The sequence below is a fragment of the Clarias gariepinus genome, chromosome 23 (genome assembly GCF_024256425.1).
Source record: "Clarias gariepinus isolate MV-2021 ecotype Netherlands chromosome 23, CGAR_prim_01v2, whole genome shotgun sequence".
NCBI lineage: Eukaryota > Metazoa > Chordata > Actinopteri > Siluriformes > Clariidae > Clarias > Clarias gariepinus.
Window position 1 is genome coordinate 16,380,338 of NC_071122.1, and position 13,169 is coordinate 16,393,506.

Below are 13,169 nucleotides of genomic sequence, written 5' to 3' on the forward strand. Positions count from 1 at the left end.
AGAAAGGCAAGAATGACGACCTCCTGGTTCATATCTGATGTTTTTTTTCCTCCATGTGATGTTTTTCCCTCACCACTTATCGGCAAATACCTTGTTTGCTGCTATCGTTTTTTTCTACCTGTCAGCGTGCTCTTTCACAACACTTCCAGAACCACTCATACACTGCCAATAAGTCCACAGAAATAATACAGGTTTGTATCCTAGTATGCATGAGAATGGGATCAGACTGGTGCTTGAGTGGTTAAGGCAGTTTGTGTACTCAGCCCATGGTAGTCGTTCTGATCCTCCGCACAGAACATTCTCAAAAAGGAGTCTATTTTCTGATTGGCCCCTTCCACCTGGCTGTTTGCTTGGGAATGACATCCTGATGTTAGGTTGACTGTGACGCTCATTTTCTCCCTAGAGTCCTTCCATACTCTGGTTGCTTAAGATGTCTTCTGGTATTTAAAAATCTGAAAACATTTTGAAACATAAGATCTGCTGTCTTAAAAAGTTGTTAGGAGACTGGACAAAGGAATCAGACGTAGTGACTTAGAGAATCAGTAGTCTGTCTGTGATTACCATGATTGTGTTGTTTCTTTGTGGTTCTGGCAGGTCTGTGATAAGATCTAAAACAACATGAGATCTTTGTGGTTTGGGAAGTGGCATGAGTATTCCTGTGTGGGGGACTCATGGTACTTTTTGCTTGTGTGCACGCAGAGCAGGAAATGATAAATCTATTACTTCACGCCATCATGTCTGCCGGACACTGCACACTTTCACTTTCTTTTCACATTATTTCTTACTTTTCTTTTCTCTGATTCCTGAAGTCAGTCTTGCATTGGCTTTCACATAAAAGTTACTGTAGACAATTGTAACAAGATTCTTGCTGATATAATACTGTGGGATAGTGTTATATCAACAATTCTCTTATTCCAGTTCTCTATTAGCTTATTTGGTGGCACGGCGGCTTAGCGGTTAGCAATGCCACCTTGCACCTCCAGGGTTTGATTTCCACCTCAGGTTCTATGTGCAAATACATGTTCTCCTCTTGTTCGGGGGGTTTCCTCCACATGATCCGGTTTCCTCTTAGCCCAAAGACACGCAGATTTTGCTAAATGGCGTTCCCAAATTGCCTGTAGTGTGAATGTGCGTGTGATTATTGACCAGAGGTCTTACCACAGTTGCAGAAAATAGGAATAAATATAATGGTCACCATTGCCACCACAGGTTCCTAGATGGATTAGATTATTTATAACCATGCAACACTACACCCCAGACATAACTGACTAGGATCACTTCTCTCCTGTCTTACATGCTGTATACAATCATTGTTTTTGCCACTTTGTTACCCAGAACAACTTACTGGGTCATTTCCAGTCTGGTTTTAAAGCGGCACAGGCCAATGAATTAACACTTGTAGCTGTTACTGAAAGGATTCATGTCACTTCAGGTCAGCCAAACTATGATCAATGGAATAGTTGCGTTGATCAACAAGAACTAAACTTAATCCAGAATATGGTACAAGGAAAAACATTCATATTAATGGACACATTAATATGCAGATGTACACATGGCTGGCTGGGAGTCAAAAGGTGTTACTCAATCCAGAGTTTGTATTACTCAGGTATTAGTCAGACTAACTACTAATAAATGTTTCATCTAGAGCAGAAATTTGATTCTGTTTAATCTGCAATGTGAAGGCCTGTTCACTGTTCCTATGAAAATACCATGGCTGCCAAATGGTGAAATTGATTATAAAAAAAAGGGTTTTGCTTATAAAACATAATTAAGAACAGGAATCAGAGAATGTGGACTTATATTTTTTTGCACTTATCTCTTGGAGGTTCTCAGTGTTTAGGAAAAATAATGTAGTGGTTCTTGGAACTTCGGAAGTTTAACACATCCAGCGGGTCGAGGGTCAAATTGCTTTAACTCCACCACCACCGCCACCACCCAACCCCCAAACCACACACACTCAAATTCAAACCAGTAAGATAATCATCACAACCCCCTCTTCCTTTTTTTTTTTTTCCTCACTGTGACAAAATTTTATTCCCCCACAAAGACAAAAATCAATACCAATGTTCTTTCGCCTTTAAGACAATCTTGTAAATAAGTGTCTTGTGGGACAAAATTTGATACAGCGTTGGTGTATCAAAGTGCTAAAGTACTAAAGTGTTTTACTATTTGTCTATTTGTTTACTGAAGAGGAATTAGGTTTAGTTAAGGGCTGTTAAGTGACCAGATCCCTTAAATACTGTACACAACATGTTGCCTGACTGAGAAATTAATTATTCTCAACGAGAACCAGTCACTCCATTTGAACATAAAGTTTCCTTATATACAGGTTCGATTCCTTCCTCTGAGTCTATGCACCACCAGCACCAATAAGTTTCCACTACCACTTTTTGGCTGCCAACTGCTTCAATGTAAATGTCTGAGTGCATGGAGTTTAGGCTAATTGGTGTACTTCCCCCATAATGTATATAAGTGTGAGCCTGGGTGTGTGTGTGTCCTGCGATAGATTGGCACCCCATCCTGCCTTATGCCCTAAGTCTCCTGGGATAAGCTACAGGCCCATTGCGACCCTGTATTCAGGATGAAGCAGTATAGATGATGAGTGAGTGATGAGTGTATGTAAGATCTTGTATGGATCCTGTTCTGGGTTTCATATCGAGTCAAGTGGACTGCTACCTGGTGTGATTCTCCACACCAATGTTCGAAAGAGAGAGAGAGAGAGAGAGAGAGAGAATGCATGTGAAAGTCTACCATTTTATTTACGAACATAGTAACACACAAATGGATCAGAGATTTATATGTATAATCTTTATGCAGGCTTAAGTTCAATATGTAAAAGAGGTATAAGAAGTTGTTTAACAGCTGAAATTTAGGATAAACTCCATGTCTGACGCTCCAACTTCTTCCTGGTTAACTTCCCATGAATTCCCACTGGCCCTTTAAAAAAAAAATATTGACAGCATACTACATCCTGTTTCCCAATTCTGTTTAACAACTTAACAAGCATTGTTTAAAGTTCATTTCTAAAGTATTAACCGCTGCTACACTGTTGCACTTATCCCAGCATTTTACTGGTATTTGGACATGGTCAATTTAGAAAGTCCTTCCATTACACTGGAGCCATGATGACTGCCTCCTTTACATCTAAAATCCTGGCCTTCCAGGAACCCTTTTAATGGTCCAAATGTATGAAAATCACTTGGAGCGAGGTCAGAACTGTACAAGGATCTTCAAGGATCACCTGAATGTTCACTGGAACGACTGCAGTGGGCTCCAAACCACCTTGGCCAGGATCAACATACAGCCTTCTTTAAAACTATTGCGCTATTCTATTAAAACTGGAGTAGTAGACACAAAATTTCAAATTTAAATGTATTTTATTTAAAAAACACACAACCAAATCGAACTCGGGTATTTAAGATAATCATCTAATAGTCTAATCAAAATAGACGAAGGCTGGGCAATCAACAATAGAGTGAACTGGGCTAGACTACACTCGGAAACAGTAGCTAATAGGGTCAATGTGCCAATCAAGGTAAGAAAGGTTTTGTGTATACTTCGCTTGTTATAGGTTATTATGCAATGTCTTATAGTGTAGTGTGCATATGAGATTGGTTTCACATGTGTGTTCTTAGAATTCTAGTGACATTGACAGGCTGTGTTGGGAGTTGTAGATATTGGTTGCCAAATTTGTATGTTTGCAACATCGATGAAGTGAACTGTCATTGTCGGCCTGGGCATGACACGTTCAAATGTTTTACTGTTGCTGTCTCATCATCATACTATATTTGAAGTCTTCTGGAAGTAGGCTTTACGCCATCATTCACTCGAAATTTCATCACAAATTACATATTTACTTAAACGGCCTTAAACATTACGCTCACTTTGTTTTTCTTACTCTTTCCTTATATGGAAATTCACCCTTTGGTTCCCTGGAACCCTTTCGTATATCCATGTTTTTTTTTTTAGAACATATTATTGTCTCTTTGATGTATTAGCAGATGTACATGATCAGGACACCTGGCACAGGACTTTTTTTTTTTCTATGAATAAACTAGAGACCATTTCTACACTGTGTAAAAAACAAATCTTCCCAATAGGGTTTGACTGATGGTACTTTTAGTGAACCAGTGTAAGGATATATTTAATAATAGAAACTTAAAAGCATTTATATAAGTCGCTATCAAAGGAAGGATAATTGCATCTGCCAAATGTCGAAAATGTACATATCTCTATTTTGGCAAGCATGATGAAACACAATGAACAGATCTAGCATTTTCCCCCCACAAAATGTATTCCTAAAAATTCATAAAACATTAAAACTCTTGAAGGAATCCAAAGGTGTGATTACACCTCCATGATTAAGACATGGCAATTCATGGTATGACTAATGTTTACACACGTAGCCTAGCATTTCACATAATTGCATCTCATATGCAATACTCATATTTTTCCAGGGAGTGCAATCACTCATTTTAATAGGCAATACTATTCTGACTATTTCTATCTGTATGTCATGATAAAATAGCCTTTGACACATCCTTTTTCCCAGAATTACATGAGTACTAAAAAAGCAATAAATGAGATGAAATGCTTCCTCTTTAGCAACTTAGATGAAATTTATTTGGTCTTGTCACTGCCTGCCCCCATACATAGTTCCTGCAGGTGAATTACTGCCTAACTGCAATTTGGCCAAGAACTTTACAAATTCTTTACTTCTTCCAGTGAATTCTGTAAGAGAGCACATAAAGATGCACAAGCTTGATTTCATATATCAGGGGAAAAAACTTAATGACCTATGGATTCTGGTATAATAAGCAAATTTCTCAAAGGTACAATTAACCAACTCCCTAACAACTCACTGCAGATGAATGTCCTATCGAGACAACTCACAGTCATTACCAGCACTATCATGGGCTAACATGCTGTGCTGACCTCAGACCAGCATTATATTCCCACATTGTTGTTACCTGAGTCACATCCTGCGATTATCATGCAATCGCAGACTCAAATCCCTCACAGTCACTGTTGTGCATGCATGCACAATCATGATCCTCAAAACCTTTATTGCTCAGCGTATAGCCATGTGCATAAACACTTTACAATTGGTCATCACTGCCGTCCGGTTGAGGTTTTTACAGAACGGTAAACACTCGAGCTGCTATGTTGCAGTGACAGACAGCGCTATTGCCTGGAATTGCATATGATCGCATGTAGTACATCACTAGTTGGGTTTTGTGTCATCAGATGGGCCCTGTGCACATGCTACGTTTTTGAAAAAAGCATAAGTACCAAAAGAACTCAAAGTATTATACTTTACTGCTGGTGGGCCACAGAATTAATTCTATAAGATACCGTATTGCTTTTTAGTAGAGCATCAAAAAATATTATTTTTTCAATTGTTGCTGTTCTTCCCTTTTATTATAGCGTCCCAGTCTACATGGCAACCCTCTCGGAAACATGCATCTCTTTCCTTTCTGCCTCCATCTACAGTACTCCCATAAGTGGAAGCTGCAGTGTTACAGAATAGAGCTTCAGAAAAGTATTTGTGTAACTTCTCCTGCCCTCCCACTTTTCTCTTCTACCCTCCCCTCTCCTTGGCTATGCCTCCCCAGGGGCTAAAGACCATGTATTGTATGTACAGTATACACCATTATCTCGTCTTAACTAGCTGAGAATAAAGCATTTTCTCAAAAAGCAAGTTTTTACATAATTTGATGTAAAGAAGGATAAAGAAGCAAGAAATTCTTAATAAAGGGAGGGGACAGAATTTAAGGGCTAGAAAGGAAGCACACCTGTAAAAACTAGAAAGGATGGCAGTGTTACACAACAGCTTGTGGATTGCGCAAGATTTCCTCACGCACTGCCAACAGGAACTATGACACACAGGCAGGGAAAAACAAAGCAACCATGGCAACTATCTGTACACAAAGAAGTGATCACATATTCAAATGATACCATGGAAACTCCCCACTCCCTCTGATGACCACTGGGAAGGGAAGTCAAAATTGCTGATCCAAGGTTACACTGAGAAAAGAATGCTTTGGCCTCCTATAGCTTCAATTGTAATATATAATGATAATTTTACTAAAATAGATTCCATTTTAAAAGGACTTTATTCTAATTAATTTTGTTCACCTTGCACATGTTTGCCCTTAATTTAAACATAGCAAAAAAAAAAAAAAGCTAGCTAAATTATGACTGATGGTCTGTCCTAGGCCAGCTGGTATCAGTAAGTTACTCTGCATAGTGAAAGGTGCAATATTGCTTCTCTGAGTGCAATGCTATATAGATTTTCAAATATCAGGTATATTATATCTACCTCTTTTTAAGAAGTACCTAAAGCTTTAGGGTGGAAAAAGCATTGATCTAAGGACAGAGGGAAAAAAAACTCTCATGTAAATACTGCCATCAAGAATTACACAGAGTTTCATCAGAAATGCATGTACAGTATTGTAGGCTGAGCTGCCACTACTACTGTATAACAGCACAATACATTATTGGGGTGTTGTGCTAAAAAAGAGCCTCATCTACTGTATGTAAAAAAGTGAATTTTTAGATTGGATTATATGACATCATTTTTCAATTTATAAATCATTAATTAATATTTTAATCAGATAAAAAAGAAACGTAAAGAAACATTCGGCAAATACAATTTCATGCCCGTTTATGTAATTATGTTCGTTTATGTCCGTAACTTTTTCGATTTAAAATAATTTAATGATCTTAATTGTCATTCAGATGAAACCTATTTAGATTTCGCACAAAATAAACCATAAAAGGTGTATTATTCTTAATGCAAAATTTTTAAGATATTGCAATAGGAATTTGACATGGTTATGGACAGAATTTTTGCTTTTTTTTTTTTTTACTTTTACCAAAAACCATCTCTCATGCAAAGCACTAAGGTAGCCTTGAAATTTTAATGTCATATGTGATAACAATAACCATTGGTCAGATTGCAAGTTTTAATTTTTTTTTTTTTTTTTTAAATAAACTGCAGTTTTCTGTGTTTTATGGCCACATAACAAAGTGTGTGTCTAATATGAAGTATTTAAACAAAATCACTGTTGTTAGTAAAAAAATTTTTGGGTGGGGGGGGCAGGGGGCGCAGGGATCCCTAATTTTGCACAGAATGCTTCAATTTAAGCAACAATACAGGCTTTCATTTTACAGGTCATATGCTTCTAGAAGCCTATACCAATCTAAGTATCAATACCCATGAAAATAATTTGTATTTTAAATGATTTTTGCTTGAAGCAAGACAATATAATGCTGAAAATGGCCATTGTGGGGGCACATATAAAAGCATCTCTCCAAAAAGGCTGACAAGGCTGAGCACTCCATGTTGCATACATTTTAGAAGTAGCACACACATTTTTGTATTACTGTATATGTATAACTTAAAGAAATATGATCAGCACCAATACTATGTTAAAGCAATATGGTAACAACAAACAAAAAGAAATGTAATGTTCGGAGCGAGCTGCAGTTTTGCGTAGTTACAAGTAAGAATGTTGTGAGAATGTATGTACATTTGAATTAAATATCACTAACCTTTGACATCATTCAAAGTTAATTAGGCAGTCACCAACATAGACATGTATTACAAAGTGAATTTTGTGCATGTATATTAAATAAGCTACTGGATATCAGAAACATCAGTAAGTTATCTGCCTCCCACCCAGCTCTGTGAACATACTACATCCTTCCCATATTTCCTCTGAGTTGACCCTTGGGTTATGCTGAAATGTCATGGAGGCTTACAGGAAAGCAGAGTGAATATTAGAAAATAAACAACAGAGCGGACGGAACACTTACTGTAAGACGCATATGTAGTGAAGGACAACCCAGAGTATTTCCTTTGCCATTAAGGAACTGTGAGAATAAGCGCTTTGAACTTAAAAAACTGAAGCTGTTTAAGCTCTTGTCACCAGTATTTTGGTAATATACTTTTACTTTTGTTTGAGAAGATAAAATGGCATCATATTGATCATGTACATTGGTTTGTCCAATGGCAATAGCAGTTGTGTTGTTGGAAGGAACTGATGGTCTGCGTGGCTCCCCTTTCCCATTTCGTGCTGTTCATGGGAACTTTATTACCAAAGGATATCCTTGAATTTGTGGTTAGGCTTGCCAGAGAAGGAAAACTGCATTCTGCACTCTGTCTGCATTCTGTCTCCAGCGTTCTCTGTGTCAAGCTTCAGTCATTCCGAAAACATTCCCGAACATAATTAGTCACAGGGTTTGACACAAGATATTTAGCATAGAAATGATAGGTAATTCAAAATATATATTCAGAAAGATCTCATTCTGATGGTCCACATCAAGTTAACATCTGTCTCAGAGTTCCCCCAAAACATTTCTGTTAATGCTCCAGTTGAAATACCACCAGATAATACATTTTCATACATCAAACTCACTGTATTTCACTCCTCTATCAACACATTGTTTCAGTGTCTATGTAAAGAGCTACTGCTGAGCATATATCTTCTTATATGAGGTCACATCAGGAGGAAATCTTATTGGATTGTTTAAGCTCTGTCCAGTACAAAAAAATAAATAAAAGCAGAGGGTTTTTCTCATATTTTTCGTATATGCACTGGATATCTGAAAAAGGAATTTTGCTAAATATTTACCCTTTAAGAAAATGGCCCAGAACAATTCTTATTAGTTATAAATGTCAGAAGCTAAGAAACTATAGCTTTTGCCACATATACATTTCAAAACACCCAAGGCAAGGATGTTTTTTTTTTTTTCATGTAAAATTTCTTAAAGTCCCCAAATTATGAAATGGTCAGGTTTTATCACTTCTCTTCTGTTACGTCTTACCCAACAGTGCTACTCTTACATGTCTATAGTCCATTGATTTAGCTTCAAAAGCCATTTGATTTAGCAACATTTTATCAGGAGCACCAATCTCGCGAGTTAGAAGGAAAATGACCACCCATGCTTTGTCAGAAAGGTTATTGCTCAACACCAGCGTGATCTTTCTTCTCACTTTCCTCTCAGGTGAGAACTCTTAAACCAATGTTGAGTCATCACATGTGCCTTCACAAGTACAAGTAAAAGATGTTTCATGCCAAAACAAGTCTATCATTTATCATATGGTAAACTTTATAGCTAATGATTTTGTAACAGAGCTTAAGGAAGTGAGAGAGAGGATATTAAATATTGCTGAGTCCTAATCTTCATCCTAAAACAAATCATTTAAAAATCATATTAAAAATCTCTCTTCTGTTTTTCTTTTGTTCCTTTTTAAGTATTCTGAACCAAAACAACCCCAAAGATTTTTTTTTTGCATCAAGTATTTTTAAGATATGTCAGACAGACAGACATAGATAGATAGATAGATAGATAGATAGATAGATAGATAGATAGATAGATAGAAGGAGAATGTAGTCATTACTGCAGTCATCAATTTAAACAACTGGGGTAAACCAGGTTTTTACAATGTCTGCTAAAATTACGTTATATGTATAAAATGTTCCATTTCCCTGTCATGACTTTTTCCATTAATTTACCACTTATTTTCACTCTTATTCTTTTTAACACTTCCTCCTTTTCCCTTTTCTAGCTCTTACTTTGTCACAACTTCAATGTCAGCCCAAGATTGACTCACTTGGTCTTATGTTTCATCACATTTGTTATGAAAAGCATGTGATTTAGAGAAGGCAGCTGACTTTTTAAAAAAACAAAACTTACATATCTGGGAGTGAAGTGGTATTGCAAATTGTCTCACATAAAATACTGTGACAGTTATACCCTGTCCTTGTCATGGGACCTAATAAAGTAAAAATCTGCATTTCATAGGTGCTAATGCATTAATGGGTTAATAGACATATTTGAATCTTTGAAGAAAATTATGCACTATGCTGAAGTCGCACCTTTTATACTTTTTGTACTTTTGTACATACATGTGTGTTCATAGAGTTTGTATCTTCTCCACAAGTTTGTATCGTGTGTGTGTGTGTGTGTCCTGTGGTCGATTGGCACCCTGTTCCCGGTGTACCCCAAGATATGTCTCCTGGGATAGGATCCAGGCCTCTCTTATTCCTGTATACAGGATGAAGCGGTATGGACGATGAATGAGTGTTCAAAATTATACAATATTGTATGGAATGAGACATGAAGTTTTGTGTTGTGCAATACTTACTCCTAACCCTAGTTTGAGCCAAGTATTCCTCCTAGGATTTCATTTAGCCTCATGCACAGGATGTTCAAAGTCATAAGGCTTTGTGATGGATTTACGACCAGAAGTGAAAATAGTAAAAAAAATCTTTCTGGTATTACTAACCACAATCTTCATCACTTCATCTTGTTCACTTCTTCTTGGCTTCATTTATTCTTGATTTAAAAAAAATATATATTATAAATAATCATAATTGCCTGTATGAAATAAATAATGGTTAAGATGTACCCTTAAACAATATTTAATTTATCAATTAAATATCTTAGATCATTTAATGAAATGCACTCTTAGGAAGTGAAGAAAAAAGCACCTGCACAGTCATGTACCGTTTACAAGGGATCCCTATTCATCAGCTCACACACAACTTGTCTGAGCTGCTGTCTTTGTTGTTGGAATAAAACAGAATCTCATGAACCATCACAATCTATTCTACTCCACGTTTTATTTGGGAGATTTTGCAATAAACTTCTGCCTGCCAAAACCCCACAGAACTGGATCTCATTCAGCTGCAGCATGTTGCCGAAGACCGGGGTCACGTTAAGTAGCAGTAATGAAGGATCAAAAAACACAATGCAAACGGTTCTGCAGAAATTTGGAATTAATTTGATCCATTGAGTTAGAAGCAGTTAACAAGGAGACAAAATGTTGTTTAAGACGACATAAGGTTAGCAGATGTGCTTTCCTGCTGAAAGTATTACCATGACTGGTTTTGAATGTGTGTTTTGGCGGGGAGCTACTCTCCCTTTTCTCCAGTACTACTAAGTCTTGTAGTGGTACACAGCAACAGACTGCACCGGACTACTTTCTTCCATGATTATGACTAAAAACCAGAGCAAGACTTTTAAAGTGTCAAAGAGAAGGAGGACATTAGACAAGCACTATTTATGCATTTATCATAGCTATCATTAAACTATATCAAAAGCGGCGCCATGACTCACTGGTTAGCACTGTCACCTTGCACCTCCTGGTTCCGGGTTTGATTCCTGCCTCAACCTCGGTTGCATGGAGGTTGCATGTTCTCTGTACTTGGTGGGTTTCCTCTGGGTACTCCCCACTGTACCATCCCACAGTCCAAAGACATGCAAATTAGGATAATTGCCGTTCCCAAATTCCTCATAGTGTGTGTGAGTATGTGTGCCCGGGGATGAATTGGCACCCTGTCCTGCCTTGTGCCATAGGGCTCCTGGGTTGAGCTACAGGCCCACACAACCTTCTATTTAAGATAAATTAGTATAATAGTAATATTGCATTACCATAATGGGCATGAGGGTGATAATACAACCTTTTTTGTATTATCACAATTATTAGGGTGATATCCTTAACCTAGTGCAGGTATAGTAGTACTACAGTACTAAAATGTAAATGTGCCAAAAAATGTCATGTCTACCTTATTTAACCCTTTTGATGCCTCTACACAAGGTTTTTTTTTGTCTATTTGTTTTTTCCAAGCCTACTTGTGGTTTCTGCTTAATAGAGCAACACAGTGAAAAGGTCAAATATATTAATACCACTAGTGATATTACTCAGCAGTTGTGGTTATGACTTTCCTCTGCCTTACTTTTAGTCCCACTGCTAGACAACAAGAAAAAAAGCTTGTTCATGTAGGAGTGAATTCTGAGTTGTCTTACTTCACATTTACCTTCCAATGGGCCTTGTTTTGAGAAGATTGAAAAACTGCTGTGTTGAATGTTTTGTCGTCAGGACAGAGGATTAAGTAACACATTGGTGAAATTTTCTCTGAATAGAGACTTTCAGCGCAATATGAATGGGGAAGTTTGGTCAGTTTTTGCCATGTATGTGAGAGTGCATGTGTGTGAGAATGCAGAGTCTTTCCTTGAAATGTGGTGCATTGTGATCAGACAGTGGCTGGAAACCAGAATATACCTCAACAGGCCATCAGAAAACAGATTTCTGGATGTTTAGCAGGCCCAGGTTTAATTGCCTTGTTTTGGTAATGGCAAATGGTACTAGATTATTCACTCCATGTTGGACCAATCAGCACTGTCTGCCTCCAAAATGTCACACTGTTTGCACAAATTATGTAGATTGTGCTCTTAATAATCTAACACTCCAAAGATATTTAGTGAGCATTGCACATCTATGATAAAACCATCACATGTCAAATATCCATAAGACTTTTATGTTTTATTTAAATAGTTAAAATTAGACATTTATTGTTGTAGATTGAACCGTAAAATTTCCTACCTTACTCAAATAAAACACAGTCTCACAGTTCTCATGGCATCGTGAATGTGGAAATGCTCTTACTTTCACTATTAAACATAGCAGTGCGTTTTTTTTTGTTTTTTTTTTACCCTTTTCATGATCATTCAGTTTGACCACATTTTTCCTTATAGATAATGGTTCACCATTATACTTCCAGGTTAAATAATGCATTTTACAATTATAGTAGTTCCAACAATATCCTTAGTTTGTTTTCTTGATGCAGGACAATAATTCTGAAGCATGAATGAGAAAAATGAGAAGCTACTCGCTGCACCAGTTGGGGTTAAATAACTTATTGCCAGCTGAAACATATTAATCACTCAAGTAAGTATGCAATGAAAGGCTCTTAACTGTTTGCTTAGGTAAATCCAGATGTTTATCTCTTTTTTTTTTTTTTACCTTTAATAAAAGGTTTTATTAAATAAACAACACATTGCAGTTGCAGAATAATTTAACCTTTTCCTTTAAGTATAGTTATAAACATCTTGTATTGTTTAAATTTTTTAATTTTACTTTTTTCAAACAAGAAAGCTACCAGTGAAAGGGGTTAATGTGCCAACTGAAGTAAGAGCATAAAACAAAAAAACAAAACCAACCTCTTAAATTAAAATGCATAATCTCGGTGTAAAAGACCATTTGTCTGTACTTTAATAAACACTTAAGTTGGGAATACACATGTCTTTGTAAAGAAGCAGTATTTTTCAAGTCCATCAAAGCTGGCACTTACAACACCTACCTCTCGAGACATGTG